Below are 18315 nucleotides of genomic sequence, written 5' to 3' on the forward strand. Positions count from 1 at the left end.
GCACTGTGTGCTGCCTAGCACCAATACAGGCACCCATGCACAGGCTATAGGTTCCTTGTAGTGCAGAGAGAGGTAAATACTTGATGCAGCCAATATCTTGTTCTGAGAACTTAAAGAAATCTTGAAGATTGTTCTGATTACTTTGAACTTGAATGAAACGAAATGTGACATTTATAAAGTGCAACCTGTCACTCCCAAAGGAGCCTCATGGCACTGCCAGATAACAAGCTTCAGCAGTAAGGAGTTGGAATCTGAATGAGTACAAAGCAGGACTCATAAGGTGTTCCGTAGATCCATGCCTTTAGAGCCTTCCTGAACTGCTCTTCAGATTTTATTGATCTTAATTTGTTTTGCATAGAGTTCCAGGCCCTGGCTCCTAACACAGTAGCTGACTTCCCTCCCTTAGTTTTGAGTTTAATGCCTGGCAATTTCAGAAGGTGTGCAGAAGTGGATCTGAGTGTCCTCGTAGTCAAGTATGGTATAAATCTTGTGGAGAGATACACCGGCCCTAATTGGCGAGTTTCTCTGAAGGTCGTGAGGAGTAGTTTGAATAAAATTCTTTTGTCTAACGGGAGCCCATGGAGTGTTTTCAAGGCCACTGAGGCTGACGCCCTACGAGGAAGCTTTAAGACCAATCTAGCTGCTGCATGTTGCACTACCTGTAGTCTCCTCAGGGTTATTTGTTAACCCCTGCCAGGAGGCTATTACAGTAGTCTTGGCGTGAGAGTATTAAGGCCACTGCCACTGTTTTCCTTGCAACCAGCAGGATCAAGTCAAAGAATTTTCTCAAAGTTTTAATTAGACCAAAGCATGTACCCACCTCCTTAAGTGGGGTTTGAAGGAAAGGGAAGAATAAAACCACACCCTTAGATTTTTTGGCACTTCCATGGTGGATGGGGGGGCTGCTGCCTCTTCCAGCCACCATTGCTTGGGTTGAAAGGGATTATTTTCCCCTATCAATACCATTTTGGTCTTATCTGTATTACAACTGAGGTTTGTTGTTTTTCATCTATTTGATGACCGCTGTAAGACAATCAATCAATCAATCAATCAATCATGGTATTTATAAAGTGCACTACATACCCATGAGGGTCTCAAGGCGCTGGAGGGGGGGAGGGACGCTGCTACTGTTCGAAGAGCCATGTCTTGAGAAGTCTCCTGAAGGTTAGGAGGTCTTCAGTCTGCCGCAGGCGGATGGGGAGGGTGTTCCATGTCTTGGCGGCGAGGTGGGAGAATGATCTGCCACCGGTGTTCACTCTTCGGATGTGGGGGACGGTGGCGAGGGTGTGGTCAGCGGAGCGGAGCTGGAGGGTAGGGGTGTAGAGACTGAGTCGGCTGTTGAGGTATGCTGGTCCGTTGTGGAGTGCCTTGTGTGCGGGGGTGAGGAGTTTGAAGGTTATCCTCTTGTTGATGGGGAGCCGGTGCAGGTCTCTCAGGTGGGGTGTGATGTGGCTGTGGCGAGGGATATCGAGGATCAGGCGGGCGGACGCGTTCTGGATGCGTTGGTGCCGTTTTAGGAGTTTGGCCGGTGCTCCTGCATAGAGTGCGTTGCCATAGTCCTGTCTACTGCTATCGAGGGCCTGAGTGACGGTCCTTCTTATGTCGGTGGGGATCCACTTGAAAATCCTGCGCAGCATGCGGACGGTGTTGAAGCAGGAGGAGGAGATGGCGTTGACCTGCTTCGTCATGGAGAGGGTGGAGTCGAGGATGACCCCTAGGTTGCGTGCATGGTCGGTGGTGTAGGGGGTGCTCCTAGTGCAGTCAGCCACCAGGAGTCGTTCCAGGCCGAGGGGCTGGTTCCGTCTTGTCCGAGTTCAGCTTCAGTCGGCAGTCTCTCATCCAGTCTGTGATGGCCTGCATTCCTTCGTGGAGGTTGGTTTTGGCGGTGTGGGGGTCTTTGGTGAGGGAGAGGATCATCTGGGTGTCGTCCGCATGTAGATGCTGTTGAGGTCGTGTTGTCGTACTAAGTGGGCGAGCGGTGCCACGTAGATGTTGGACAGCGTTGGGCTGAGGGATGAGCCTTGGGGGACACTGCAGATGATCTTGGTGGCTTTGGAGTGGAAGGGGGGGCGGATGCTCTGAGTTCTGCCTGAGAGAAAGGAGGTGGTCCAGTCCAAGGCCTTCTCTTGGATTCCGGCATTGTGGAGGGGTGTTCTAAGTGTGCGGTCGCAGACCGTGTCGAAGGCGACTGACAGATCCAGGAGGATGAGGGCCGCGGTTTCTCCATTGTCATGTCGTCGATGGCAGCAATGAGGGCAGTTTGGGTGCTGTAGTTGCTCCGGAACCCGGACTGGGATGGGTCCAGGATGTTGTTTTCTTCGAGGAAGCTGGTCAGCTGTTTGTTGACGGCCTTTTTGAGACCTTTGCCGGAAGCCGTCAGGGAGATGGGTCGGAAGTTCTTGAGGTCCTTGGGGTCGGCCTTTGGTTTCTTGAGTAAGGCGTTGATCTCTGCGTGCTTTCAGCTCTCCGGGAAAGTCGCTATCTCAATGGAGATGTTTATGGTTTTCCGGAGGTGGGGTGCAATGGTGCTGCTGGATTTGTTAAGGATGTGGTGTGGGCAGGGGTCTTCCGGGGATCCGGAATGGACGGTGTTCATGAACTTGATGGTGTCGTCGTCGTTGATGTTGGTCCAGGCTAGCAGGCGGTTGGTGGTCATGGGAGCGAGGGTCTCAGCAGTTGCTGGGGTGGTGACGGCGTTGAAGCTGTCGTGGATGTCTGCGATCTTGCGATGGAAGAAGGTGGACAACAGAGCGGGCGTCACAGGATCCGGGACCGTCTCAGGTAGGAAACAGTGCTGAGGGCGCTGGGCACAGAGGGGGAAGTAAGGAAACAGTGCTGAGGGCAGCAGAGAAATCACAATTAGCACAGCACAAGATCAAGGAAAGCTTGGAGACAGCAGCCTCGAACACCCAGGGACGGAGGCTCCGCAGGTAGTGATGGCGAGCAGGAGCTGCGGGGAGAGTGCAGGCCTGTGACCGGAGTCAAGTTCTTACGAGCGCCCCCCCTCATCGGTCTGCCTAATATAGGGGAGGGGAGGGAGGCTCAGCTGGGAGGCGGGAGAAAGGGCGTGGGTAGAGGGGACGGGGCTGGGCAGCAGTGGTGGGAGCGGAGGAAGTGCTGGAAATAAGCGGGCACAGAGAATAGAACTAAGTAACACAGCCTAAATGAAAAAATTATGCAGAAGTTGGCAAAAACGGGCACAGAAGAAATCAAGTATCAGGCAGCAGAGGAATCACAATTAGCACAGCACAAGATCAAGGAAACCTTGGAGGCAGCAGCCTCCAACACCCAGGGCCGGGGGCTTCGCAGGGAGTGACGGCGAGCAGGAGCTGCGGGGAGAGTGCAGGCCTGTGACCGGAGTCAAGTTCTTACCATGACTCCCTCAGTGCCCAGCGCCCTCAGCACTGTTTCCTTACACCCCCCTCTGTGCCCAGCACCCTCAGCACTGTTTCCTACCTGAGACGGTCCCGGATCCTGTGACGCCCTCTCTCGGAGCTCAACACCCCTCAGAGGCGGTGAATGTGCTGAGGCGGAGGCAGCTCTCGAGCACGCTCCTGCTCCCAGGAGACACCCCTCCTGAAGACAGGCTTTAAAATTTTCTTCAGCTTCCGTTGAGTTTTTCTTAACCTTGACAAAGTGCCAATCGGTATACAGAGATGTATTCTCAGAACCTATTTGTGGTGGAAGATTTAAACTGAATTTCTGAATACTGTTCCAGGAGCTGTACTTTAAGGATTATGAATTTGTATTTTGCATACCTTTTTTCCATGTAAGAAATGGAATGGATCCTCATCTCTCCACAGACGTTGATAATATTTCTTTTTGAAACTGTACTGTATTAAGCTATCAGTATAGGTTTGGGAAGTGATTGCTTGTAGTCAGGTGAATTTAATAAACCTACTGCATCTTTATTATATTGAAATTTATGAACCTGTCACTTTGCAAATTATTTAAAATATAGAGTGTCTTCTTATAATACTGAAGGTAGCTGTTAGCAGTAAGAAAAGAATCTTAGCTCTGAATATTTGTATCATCGATTTCAAAGATAATAACTGTTTAAGCTGTATGAAAACTAAGCGATTCACAAAGCTTCAGAGGTTTGGAAGTATAGAGATGTTCTGAAAGTATATCATATGCTCCATCAGAAATTAGATGCAGTAGCGTGATTGATATGACACTAAAGACCTCTTACGTTTAGATAGCAATGGTTATACAGTTGAAGGTTGTGCCAAGCTGAATGTCAAGGCAGATTCTCGATATCCAATGTATCTGTTCTTTCTTTTCTGATTCCTTTTCCATGGGCCTGCTTCCAACCTAGATAATATTCTGTATATGACTGGCAGTGGATTCAGAGAGGAGTGTAAACATACATCACTCCTATTGGATCCAAACTGCAAGGTTAGTGTTTTCTGATATATATTTAGGCTGTACAAATTTGCTTGAATATGGATAATTTGCAACTTTTAAGGCTAATTGATTTATTCCTAAGGAAGCCGTGGCACTTATGAAAAAATACTCCTTAAATTAAAGGTACATTGTTGTGATTTTATTGATTTCATTTTAGGGGTTTGAGTGTTTCATTAATTTGAATAAATTGAAAGTCATAGTCACTATAATGGTTTCTATGCCACATGTATATGTTTTCATTTCTGTATTTTAGGGTGTGGCAGCTCATTGAACTATGTTTTACATGGGGAATTTTGTAATTAGTATCATTTTTATTAAACGTTAATAGCATTTACACATGTATACATTCATAAGTACATACACACATACCATCAATTAGATAATGTGAGTTGAAAGGGCTTGCTTTTGTGAGGATGTAGGTAAGTAGAGCAGTTTGATTTTAGAGGAATTTCACATGAGCAACTTAAGGTTTATCGAGTTTTGATAGTCTTCTGGGCAAATGGTATTCAAATGTAAACACTGGTACATACATGATGGACTGAAGAAAAAAATGAGGTGATGAAGAAAAAACAAAGGAGCAGATAATACCACAGCAGAAGGTAGCAAATATGAAAAAGAGGAGAAGATTTCGGTTGTATATGGATAGAAGACAGAGAAACAGTTCAGGTATGGCAAGAAATCCAGCCCAGCACTGGCTGGCGATTCCTAGGAATGTAAATGTTGGTATTGTGGACAAGTTAACAGAGTTTAACTTTATCAAGAAGTTAAATGCAATAAAGTTGGATGAGTGGAGGTGATGCGCTTTGAATGTGAAGCTAAGAAGCAGGTCATTAACAGCATAAAATGGATGGACTGTATGGGTTTTAGAGCAAAGATATATATCTACTTAAGGTTTAGAACATTCTGGAAAAGTACCAGAGGGGAGTAGATGTTTAAAGCGTGTGGAGGAGCAGAACAAGTCTCAAGAAGAAAGAGCCAGTGCTTAATATGTTTTGGGCTGGAACGGTCGGATGAACTGCACAAGTAGGTGCCATACTTTCCAAGACGGATACACTATATGAGAGAAATTAGGCAACCAGGTGAGTTGAACAGGGTGGGATAGGATGTGTGTGGGAGAGTGGGGATAGATGTAGAGTCTTTCGCAGGTGTTTTTATGAAAGTTGATTTAGGAGGCAAACTGGGAAGCATAATCATGCATAAAAACTGTGGAGTGATTATAATGACATTGTTGTAGCAGATAGTTGGTTATGCAATGCAGGATAGTAATTGGAGTTGGGAGCAATAAGGTCATGGAGAGATGAGTACACATCTGGGTCTACAGGGAGTGTATGTTCCAGAATGTGGGAATTCAATAGAAAAGGTGAAATAGCATAGGTGTTACTCTGAGTCAAAAAATGACTTTAGAGTAATATTGAAATTTGGAAATAGTTTGAAGTTGACAAGGGAAATCACATCCTGGTGAATCTAGTCAGCATTTGGAGGAGTTGAGTTAGGTAGCAACTTATGCGTTGTCATGTGAATTGTAGTTTATGAGGGCAAGGAGGAATTTAGTCACTATCATGTGGATAAGGGTGAGAGCAAAAGAAGAAACCGCAATGGTGGTAAGGAAGTGGGTCAGTGAGGCAGAAATAATTATGAGGTCTAGAAGATTCTCATGGAACTCAAGAGAGCATATGGAACAGTGGTAATAGAGTGATCTAAGAGAATCTGAGAAAACACACTAGTTCCTTCATAGTTATTCTAGTTTAGGCATGTTAGACCTGTCATCCTTGAGGCAGTAGTTCCCCAGACTTTTTGCCCTTTGCCTCCCATTTTTGCTGATGATTTTTTTGTTGGCCTTAGTACTCTGCACGCTTTACCAATGCTAACCAGTGCTAAAGTGCCTGTGCTTCTCCCCTAAACATTATGACATTGGTGTATACTTGATTGGTTTATTTATTGTACTAGTAAGTCCCTTGTAAAGTGGTGTACCATATGCCTAAGGCATGTACTTGAAATGCTAACAATGGGCCTGCAACACTAATTGTGCCACCAACAGAAGTAGCCATTCAAACCTGTCTCAGGCCTGCCACTGCAGTGCCAGTGTGTGCAGTTTACTGCCACTTTGACTTTGCATTTAATACTGCTTGCCAAGCCTTAAACTCCCGTTTTATTATATACTAGCAGCCCGTCCCGACGTTGTCCGGGAGCAATTATGGCTCAGGGCCCCCGCCCGCCCTGACGTTGTGTAACCTGCCCACCTCACTGGTCACGTCACTTTTTCCTGCTGTAATGCCCCGTTGGGTACCTGCCCACGTCACTTGCCACGTCACTTTTTCATCCTGTAATGCCCCGTTTGCTACCCGCTCCACTTTGTATGCTTTTGTCCCCTGCACATGTTTGTTTTTTCTCCTGTTAACCTGCCCACGTCACTGCCCACGTCACTGCCCACGTCACTTTTTCCTCCTGTAATGCCCCGTTTCACTTTTTTGTCCTGTAATGGCCCGTTTGCTCCCCGCTCCACTTTGTACTCTTTTGTCATCTGCACATGTTTGTTTTTCCTTCTGTTAACCTTCCCACGTTACTTTTTCCTGCACACGTTTGTTTTTCCTCCTTTACCTGTGGCTCGCTCACCGCTCCTCCCCGCCGCCGCTCCTCCCTCCCGTTGCTGACTGGTAACTTGGCGCCCTACGTCATCCACCGCTGACCGCTCCTCCCCGCCGCCGCTCCTCACTGTCTGCCCGCCGCTCCTCTCCGCCTGTCCGCCGGTCATGTCTGCTGCTCCCCTGATCTCCCCCGCTCCTCGTCACTGCTCCTCCCCGCGCTGATTTCCGCCGCTCCTGTACGCCGCTCCTCGCCTGTACGCCGCTCTTGATGTCAGCACGCACGTCGCAGCCGGCGCTACTTCAGAAGGGACTACTTTTTTTTAACTTATATTTTTTAATAACGTATTCATTTTTAATTTATATAGCCTATGTCCATCTGCACACCCTGAGGATTACAACGATGTATCGGGTGTGTTGATTGGCGCTGTGGTTCCCGAGTTTACCTGGCTCAAAGGTCTCTTTATAATAGTAGTATAGATGAGATACCCCTAAGGTAATCCCTTAGTAACACTAAGAGCAAGGTGCTATATAAGTAAAAGGTAGGACATGTACCTTTATGTTTTGCATGTCTTGGTAGTGACCAATAGCCTAGTTCATTGATCACTACATACACCTCTCATTCGCCAGCATTGGAAATTCTTAATACACTTTTATGCTACAATTCCTGATCGGAGAGGAGTAGTTTTATCATGTAATATCAAAAAAAAGGAGAGCTTCCCAATTTAACCAGAAAGGACTGGGTATATGTAATCAGAAAAAAGGGGGGTTTCCTTTCTGTGTTCTTCAGTTGAGGGTAGGCTATTTGGCAAATATCAGATAGACCACAACAGTTTTAACATGACATGACATGACGGTGTAGTTTTATCATGTTCCACATGTTTGGAACGGTCTTTATAAATCCTCTTAACTCAGATCATATTGAGATCTTCAAAAATAATTCAATGGTTGTCATGTACACAATGTAGTAATTTATAAAGTAGTTTGAAGAAAACAAATAAGGGATTGCTGGTAAGGCCATGAAAGTTTTGTTTAAAAGTTTTTTTTTACATTTACATTTAGAAGGAGGTTAACTGAGCAACACATTATTGCACAGTAGGATGTATGCTTGAAAGTGGATTTGTTCATTTAGAAAACAGCAAGTGTAGCAGGGCCCTTGGACAATTAGATTTCCATGATCATAGTGAGGTAAGGAGAGGGAGAGTTGGATTCAATGTGATGAGTGATACTGGAAATCATCTAAATTGAGTTTATCTCAGCCTCTAAACAAAAAATCAACGTACAAACATATAAATCTTACACCTAAATTCCAAAAAATTCAAAGAGCAGGCAATAAAAGGAAGCCATGAAAGGAAACACATACTGCATGAAACTCCCCTTAGCACCGGTCTTTAAACATTTGAAGCACTGATTCATTTCATCGAAATATCACTTAGAAAAACGTATCCACAAAAATACATAAAACAGACGTCTTGCATATATAAGTTCCAATACAAATTAACATGCATTCTATTCCATAAAAATAGCACTTTACCTGAACAAATATATAAAAATCCTTTATTTTGCATACATAAACCTTATCTCTACACAATAGTTACTCAACTCCAAAAATACAAGTTTAGGCAACTCTATAGTAAAGGAAACGGCATTCAATGAGTTACAATCTAAAGCCCTCACATATAGTAGAATTGATTAAGTAACTCTATACTTCAAAATGATTTTTATAATACATCAAAACATTGAGTTATAGTGATTCAATTTCCATCTATTAACATATAGAATGTCTCGTCTTGGACAGCTATGAGAGTATGTTTTAAAACATCTCTATTCGGAATATAGTTCAATTAACTTGTTCCATATATAGTCAAGGATTGCTTCTATATTTTTTAGTCTGTAGATCAGTCTTGCATGGTGTTCAGGTCATGAATTTCAGACACCCACTCATTTATTTTAGCTATTCTTACAAATCATCAGTTACCTAAAAAGATCCCTTTTCCAATTGATTGAACTTTTTTGCTTCATACTTTATTATATTCACTAGTGCACATATCTTCTTCCAACCAATTAAATATAATCAGCAATACATTTCAATCATTTTTTTCAACCACTTACCTTTCTCCACAATCTCATTCTACTGATAATTTTCAATTAGACACATAATAAACATAAATTTCCGGCAGTTATCACTTGTGAGCTTCAATGTATTTATAATTGCAGGGCACCAGTATGCCCTAAGCATTTGCTGCATATATATGTTATTTGTGTAAATGCTGACATCACACCAATCTCCCTGGAGTTAAAAAAAATTATTGTCTGAAATGTCTTGTCAATTTCAATTTTTTCGGCTTATTCTATATTTCTTAACCAGCTTCACATTTTCAACATTTCTTCTTTACTTGAAATTATTCAATGGAAAGTATTTCCATCATCTTGCTCAATTTAAGAAAATGATGGACCGAAATGAGGCCCCAGCGATTGCGAGAGGCTGAGATCAATTTAAGCATTACATTCATCACTTTGTTGTTGAAATGTAATACGTGGGCAAGTTATAACTGATCCCGAGATTTCTAAATGACAAAATCTTCAGCATGTGTAATCTGATCTAACATTATGGCTCTTTCGATCCTTCCCTTCCAACCTGTCTCTTTGACCATGAAAAAACATATATTATGTGACCCCGCGATACCTTCCCTTGGAGCCTGCTCCACTTTCAAGAGTGAACGGGCGGGGGGGAGGGGGCAGCCCCAGGGACACTGTTAACTCCCTACCCCACCAAAGTTCAGGCAGGGAAACTGCATTGATCCAGCCCGGTGGGATCAGAAAAGCTTCGGCCAGGGGTGATCAGAGCTTTTTTCCTACCCATGCTTTGGTGGGCAGGAAATTGAGGTTTGCTCCCCTGTGGGAATGGCAAAAGACTGCTTCCACACAGGGAGGAGACAAGAGAAATTGGATCCTATCTGAGCTATGAAGGGTCCTGGGGACAGACTTTATGATGGTGCGGGAGTGTGCTTCCCATATTTGATTAAAAGATATATATCAGTGTGGGAGTGGGCTTCCCATGCTGCCATTTAAAAACTGAAAGGTCATGGAAGTGTGGGAGTGGGCTCCCCGCCCGCCATCTGTACAAAAGCATAATGGAATGTCAGTGCTGGAATGACCTCCTTGCGCTAATTTAAAATTAAAAAGTTAGGGCATAGCAGTGAATATGAAATGAGCAGAGTAGCTGCTCATTTCATATTCAGTGCTTCTGCCGGGGAAGAGCTCCATAATGCCCTGGTATGGATTTAAAAAGTAATTTATGGTTCATGGTGATGCTCTAAAAAGGGGCAGGGACACCACATATAATTTCTTTAATATTGTGGAAGGGTGCAGGAGGTGCAGCAGCCCCCAGCAATATTAAAAATAAATATAATTTCCTCAGTAATTAAATCCACGACTCTAGGAGAGTTTAACATATTTATCAAAGCTCTCCAAGCTGGAGTTCTATGCCCTGATCCTCAGTTGGGGTCGAGAGCCCGCTATTGGTGGGTTCTATGTTTGCACTTTGTGGCCTTGAAAATAAAATGTAATAAACTCAAGACATGTAGAGATTTTTTTTAAAGAAAGTTTTATTAGAAACATTTGAACACAATCACTTTTTTAAAACATTGCAGTTTGTTAATTTATAAAATGTACATTCGATTATAGTTAATGTTGATTTTTTGACATAATAAATAGATTTGTATCTATACGTAAATGTGCTGCCCCAGTGATAAAGCCAATAGACAAGTTGACCCTTTGATAAAACCAATACGTTTGCTTTACTTAAAATGACACCTTTTATATTTTTATAGCACACACTGACACCCTTTATATTAATACATCACCCAGTTAGCCATGCAGGACTGTGGGGGTTGGGCACAGCACCCATCCCCATGCCGTGCACAGCTAATGGCCAGGTGCTGCAAGGGTTGAAGAGCTCATGGGAGTTAGACACAGGGCCAGACCACACAGCCCAGGCCCTACTCCCAAACCCACAACGTTTACAGCCAAAGACTGTGCACAGAGCAAGGGTTTGGGTACCTGCAGGAGGTTGGGCACAGGGCCTGACAACAGGCCTGGCCCTGTGCCCAACCCTTCACATGCACTGTAATGAACATCCTACTTCACCTAAAAAAAATTAGAAATCCTCTGCAAAAAATAAAGGTTAAAGTGAAGTTATATTAACATGATGGTGGCACAATGTTTAACAATGCTTCATAGTGAATTAAAAGTCCGCTTTCTCTAGCCATTATTCGCTCTCCAATGAGAGTTCACAGAGAATTAATTAAAAACTGGTCAGGTGATAACCATCTTGTTTTTGCTTAAACGCTTTGAGAAAGGCATGTTGCAGAAACACGTCTATAGAACAATAAATTGGATTACTTAAACCCGCAGAGTGCTTCTTCATTCCTTTGTTTAGAATATATATATATATATATATATATACATATAAATATATAAATATAAATATATATATATATATATAGATAGATATACACAAATATATGCATATATTTATATATATATAGAGTCATTCGTGTGTATATCTGTTTCATTTATTATTGCTATGCAAAAAAAACACTTTATGTAAAAATTGTTGGATTGTTGTGCTATTATCCAAAAAAGACATTGCTCTATTACTCCCCAGCTATGTTTGCTTGAAAATAAATACTACAAAAAACTCTCTATTACTCTAATACTCGCCCAGCTTATAAACAAGTACGAAAAAGAAGGAAGAAAGACAGTGGAACACAAACAGTGCTGTTTAGGCTGCGGTGGTGTATCTATTTAATAGGTAGACATTATATGCAGCCCACGGTCTACGTTTAAAATAAAACTAAGCACTTGATTTCGTGATGATATTTACAATAAATAAAAATATTTGGAATTGGTGGGTATTCGTGTATATATCTCTAGAATCAATCGACAAGGATACATCTATATCACTACCCTCCTGTCCAACAAAGCTAACAGGTAGTAAAACACGTGCATTTTCCTTCCACAGCTGTAGATCAAAATATATATTGATTAATGTTCACACTGTTGGTTGGAACAGTGAACTTTGAAATCTAACCACTAGATGGTGGGATTGCTCCATAGTTGACTATTTTTCTTTTTGCACACTGTTTTTATTGCGATTGTCTGCATCCCATTCCTTATTGGATTTAACCACGCTGAATGCTATTGATAGAGTATGCATATTATGCAAGGCTTGACAATGCTCCATTTATTAAATCGAGACACACATCTGCTTACCAATGAATGCTTGGGTCGTTTTCATCCTCCGTTGTCAAACTTGGTTTTATAAGCAACAAGAGTTGACACAAAATATTTTCTTTGGGGACATGCCGAACCATTACAAAATAAAAATGTTATTATTTCCTAAAACATTAATTACAATAGAATCAAAAGTATCTGAATACGACAGCAAAGTAATAGACAAGGCAGGCCACCTCAAGCCACACGGAAAAGGATAAAATGCCATACAAAATGAGATATTCATACCGATTATATTTGTCTTCACCTTAATGAAAAATCATCTACTTTCAGAACGAGGCTCTTGGGAGCTTGACACCACTGTAAACCAAACATAGGGCCTCATGTATGAGGTGTTGCCGTAGGGCAGCGCTGCTGGCCTTCCTGCTGCGCTGCCCTACAGCAAAAGAAAAGGGCATGGGCGTCCGCAGAAATATTTCCAGGTGGAGGCAACATTTTAACGACATCACCTTCCTCCGACATGATGTGTGCCAGGTGGAGCACAAGAAACACTGGGGCGCAGGAGGAGCCATAGGGAACAGAAAATTCAGAAATTAAACAATACTAGGCAGACAGCAAACCAAAATATATAGCCTGTCAAAAAGTCCTAAATCTTCATGTTTTAATCTATTCTGAATTCTGGACAAGAAGTTAAAAAGTAAATAATTGATCTCATTCTCTTCTCAAACTAAGCGCAGGACAGATAGAGGCTGCTTCTCTCTCTGAACTCTCTCTCCGTCTGACTGCAGAGGAGCCTGCCAGTGTTGCCAGATTTTTAGCCCCGGCCCCTGTCCAAAAGACGCTCAAATATAAGTCCAAATTCAGCCCAACGCAGACTAGTGTCAGCCCACAAACTAGCACAAAGTCGAAAGTCTGCTTTCTTTAGAAGCTAAAGCTATGAGTTACAATTTTGGATGTGATGCCTCAATGTACCTTTCAAATGTACACTTCCTAATTTATTGCAAAGCAAGCATCCCATAGGAGGCAGACTGATCCACCAAACAGACAATAGCATCAGGTGAGAAAGCTCTACTTATCTAGGCACAGCTGACGCATACTTTAAATAATTGTTAATAGGTAAGCAAATAACTGCACTGTAGAGACAGAGCTACAAATGATAACCACTTCATTGGGTAGTGGCCTAAGGAGCACAGCCATGCAAAGAAACTATCCATACACCATCTATGACTGCCAACAATCGCCCTGGGTAGGTAAAATAAAGCTTGATGTCTAGAACATTCTGATAAAGACAACTTGAATTCATGGTAATCTCGCACATTATCAGAGCAATCTTTAATTTTAACGCAGAGAATTAGGCCACATATGTAAATATTTACTAAATCCACAACATGCCAAGCCAAAGCAGCAACATGCATCTGCTAACCTTTGGAGCATTTATACAGGGTGACCCTTAACTGATTTTTAGAGGTATGATATAAAGAGGGAGGCCACCTTTAGGTTCAGGTTAAGATGGTGAAACATGAAAAGAACACGGGTTCTCCATCTAAATAAAGCATTACAAACTGAGAAAGTTGTGGTCCTTTCTTTTTAAAACATTAAAACATAGTAAGCGTAAGGTTTTGCAAAGTACAAATACAGCTGCAGACCACCTGTTGGATATATATATATAATACAGGGGTGATACAAAGTTTTTTGGGGGGAAAGGGTTGACACAGGTGGTTACTTAAAGTTTTGAGGGAGGGGCTTTCAGGGAAGGGCAAAATGGGCTCCCTGTGTTAGCAACAGCAGAGGGTGGGAAGAGAGGTAGGTCAGAGGGGAAGGAAGCAGAAATTGGGGAGCACTATTAAGCGATTGACCTTTGGATTTATAAATGCGTACTGTTACTCAGGAGTACAGTGTTGTGGTTCTATCAAGAATGATACCAACAAAATAAGTTTACAAAGAATAAGCGCTTATTTAGATGATTTTTCGGAATGGCAAAGCAAGGGTATCCTGTAATTGGAAAGTTACACAAATGCATTAGCTAACAAGTCGTGAGTTTCGCATGTAGTTCTGGAAAGGAAATCATTAAATATTCCAATACTTTAATTACACCACAACAACAGCACGTCAAATAAATGACAGATTTTAAGAGACGTTTATAGAAGCACGTGAGGAGCACGTGAGAGGAGACAGAAAGAGAGAAGAAAGAAGAGGAAGAAAGAGAGGGGGGCAGCTGACAGCAGCAGATCAAGAGAAGTGTACACTTCGACCAGTAATCTTACCATAATAAACCTGCTGCCTGGGCACCTAGAGACTCACACGCACTGCAGGGTAGGCCAGCTATGACCATGACACTCCTGACTTCTCCCTCTCGCGAACTCTACAGCACTCCGAGGCTGGCCCACCGTGGCAAGAGGCAATGATTCAAAACTTAAAAAAGAAAAATGTGATGCCCCTGTAACATCATTGGTCCATTCTCTCTGGGGACAGGACAGCAACATGAAGCAGGGCCGTCATTAGTAGCACGTTCACGCATGAATGATTTACGGCCCTGATTTGAATACCGTGATGTACGCCCGCACCTCGTAGGCCAGGCGCCATTATTTTTGGTAACATTGGACACTCCAGCAGCCCAGTGTGTCACTGGGCTACTGGAGTGCCACTGCAGTGTTACAGAAAATAATGGCGCTCGGCCGCACCATCCACCACAGCAGTGACAGGAGCGCCACAAGTACAGCCCGCACCAGAAGGACCGGCGATCCAGGGGGGGGCATGCACCCCTCCTTGCACCCCCCCCTGCGGACGCCCATGGCAGGAATGCGCTGTATCTATCAGATACAGTACATTTCTGTCCTTTTCCCCAGTAACGGCGCACAGTGGGCTGCCCTGCACCAATACAGTCCAGGAAGGTGAGTGGCCCCCACTTCCCTGGACTGTTATGGGCACTGGGGACCACATCCCCTGGGGCCTGCCCTTTTTAAAACAAAAGTACTAAAGAAGGGAGGGGCCCGGTCTTCTTTTTTAAAATTCTTTTTTCATTTGAAGTGCGGGTAGCTGAGCGAACCCCTTCCCCGGCAATTTTGGCCCCAAGCACCCTATCCCCTGGGACCTGGATGTAGTGTGGGTGCCCTGGTCCCATTCACAGCACTCACATTTTTATGATTGGGGACCGTGGGGGAAAACATCAAGGCCGCCATGGTCACTTCCAGCTCCTCGCCTCCTGCGGGCGCCAAAATTGCTTTGGGACCCAGGGAGCTGCTTCCTGGGTCCCGAAGCAAAGTGTCTGTTTCACTGTTCGCATGACAGCAGGCAGGGAAAAAGAGACTTGCTCTCCTTTTAGCAAGCAAGAGCATTTTATGCTCTCACTTGCTGAAAGCAGAGCACTTGCCTGCTATGGCTTGGCAGGAGCACTGCTCCCGCCAAGCCATAGCAAACTTCAATGTCCTGGAGGTGGGCCCCTGGGACATTGCTGGTCCCGGCCCTGGGTGGTGGCAGTCCCCAGGGCCATGAAGGGCTATAATTCTATCATTTATTGGTGTACTCAAATTTAGCATCCCCTCCTTGTACTGCATTTCCAGGCTAAGTGGCTATAGTTCTTATATATGCCATTATAGTATGGTTAATAAGAAGATCATTAGACCCATATATTAGGGATGATGACATCTATAAATCTTTGCAAGAAGAGATCACCAGGAAATGAGAATTAACAAGAGGGTGTAATATGCAAGCCTCTTCAAATAACCATACTATAATGGCACCTAGAAGTACTGTAAGCACTTAGCATAGAAATGCCGTATATGGAGAGGAAGCTAAATTTGAATTCACCTATAAATTATAGAATTATAAGAAAAGAAATACATTGTCATTATAGGGCATTGAGTCCTGACAAAATAACATCTCAAAAACGATTAACATACTTACCATTGGTAAATCCCACACAGGGCCCGCGTACGATCTCCCTAGAAAGCCCTGCGTACGACTCAGATCCGGAGGACATTCCTAGCGAATTGTGCTCTGCAAGTCCGAGCGACCGAGTTCGATGCACCCATATGGTGACGGATTCAGTTCGCTCGGACTCCCATTGAACTCTATGGGAGCCTGTATACTGAACGCGTACACAGGCTCCCATAGCAAAAAGGGGTGGGTGGGGAAAGCTTACACCCTGTGGCGGGCACCCCATGGTGCCTGCCACACTATGCATGCATGGAAAGGGGGGACCTATGGGTACCCCAACTAGCCCGATTCGGTGGGCACTGGATGAAGGGGGGCTTGCTACAGCCCCCAGAAGTCTGATTCCCACAGAAATTTTGTCTCGCTGGGACCTAGTCGATACGGCTGTCCGAATTGTGCATCGTACTCACTCATTCGGAAGCCGGCTCCATTGCGCGGCACGATTAGCCTGCGAACGAGTTGGACTGACAGAATCGGGTTCAGAAACGATTTGGTCAACGGCGAATAGATCTTCGCATTGTACTTTGTCATTTGGAATGGGGGACGAAGTGGTTGGAAACATAGACTCCGATTTGGATTTGCTTGTTCCGGAACCCATCTGGAGGCCTTCCTAGTGAGATCGTACTCAGGCCCACTGTGTTTAAACTCAACAAGTGATAATCCTCATCATCAATATGTGCGTTATTGGGCAAGATGCATTTTTAAACAAATGTTGTTGTTTTTTTCTTTAATCATGTTCTCTGGAAACTGCGTATCACACAATGCTTCATTACACGCCAAGTGGGTATTTCTGTATAAAATGAGATATAGAGGAAGGACTCGCCTAACCATGATCAAGACTCTTTAGTTCAAACGAGTTGGTGGTGTAAATATATCAACTTGGATACTAAACTCCTGGAGTGCGTCATATCATTTTATGGTGAGAAATTAGACCAGGGGCCACCATCAGCAACCACTGGCTCAAATGAAGCACTGCTTGAACAACCATGTCTTGTTTCTTCCACCATCAAGTGGTTCATCATTGTTTAAGCCTCGAAGTGTCTTAGTCTCAATATAGCCTCCATTCCTTTATAGATATAAACTCAACATAGCCTATTTGTCTATCGATACTATTGATAGACAAGCTATTAGTTGAGGTTTCTCATCCCACTTTTGTGTTTTCAGACTTGTAATATGATCACTTTATGGAAATCTGAGCAGTAGTTTTGTTTTAATCAAGACTCCGTTTTGTTTGTTCTCATCAACTGATCCATTTCTGCCAATATGTTACCTCTGGAATTTGCACACCATTGATCCCTTACCTTTGTACATTCCTGAGTTACACATAATGGGGCTTGTACGACCGAAAGGCTTCTACTGTTGCAAAATGGCTCATTAATATTTGCATTATTCTACCTAATTCTAGTCACCGGTTTTTCACCCAAGAACAAGATGCATAGGTGTAATGTTCTGCCTTGACTGTAAATACCAGTATGCAGCACAGTATTTTCTAAAGGTTTGCAGAAGGGCTACCTATATAAAAGAAAAGGAACATGTTTTGATGTATGCTTAAAATCTAATTAAAGAAAGTATTTCCCCTACCCTTATAACTTATTGTTGTTTTTGACATCTAAGTTAATTTGAAAGAAATATTTTAAACAATGCATTGGGTAGAGCAATTCTATGTAGACTTTGGCATTGACCATGCCTACACTGGGTCATACCGTCCATAACTGTTACATTGTTCTATTTCAGAAGTGTGCCTGCTGCCAAAGCCCAAGTCTTCACGTGGAACATTGTCATGGCTGATGGGTGAACTGAGTAAAAACACCTGGGACACTCGGAAAATCAGATCACTCATCACATTAACAGATGTATGCGTATAATTAATTAAAAAGAAAACCTCTTCATCCCCTCTACAACCTCGTTTTCATTTGTTCACTTGAATTAGTATATAAGGCTACTAACAAGTTTTGGTTTACATTTTCCTAGCTCTCTTTACGAAGGGGTTGGCAAACTTGGATGTGGGGGTCACTTTTAGGTTTTACTGTAAGAAAGCTTTAACTCTCTGTCGTCGAAAAAAAACGATTGCATTCAATATTTTAACAATTCCTTAGCATTAGCTTTGTTCAGACCACCAGGAGCACCAGGCCCAAATGGCATACCAAAACATATA

General features: G+C 43.3%; 1 long non-coding RNA gene across 1 annotated transcript in view; it reads left to right on the plus strand.

The window, feature by feature from the left end:
• LOC144821739 (uncharacterized) overlaps positions 1-18047 on the plus strand; it is a 511371-nt gene extending 493324 nt beyond the window's left edge. Inside the window, exon 5 of the long non-coding RNA XR_013608413.1 lies at positions 17895-18047. This is a non-coding gene — a long non-coding RNA (uncharacterized LOC144821739). The remainder of the gene's footprint in view (positions 1-17894) is intronic.
• Positions 18048-18315: the final 268 nt, after the last annotated feature.

The sequence above is a fragment of the Lissotriton helveticus genome, chromosome 2_2 (assembly GCF_964261635.1).
Source record: "Lissotriton helveticus chromosome 2_2, aLisHel1.1, whole genome shotgun sequence".
Lineage (NCBI taxonomy): Eukaryota > Metazoa > Chordata > Amphibia > Caudata > Salamandridae > Lissotriton > Lissotriton helveticus.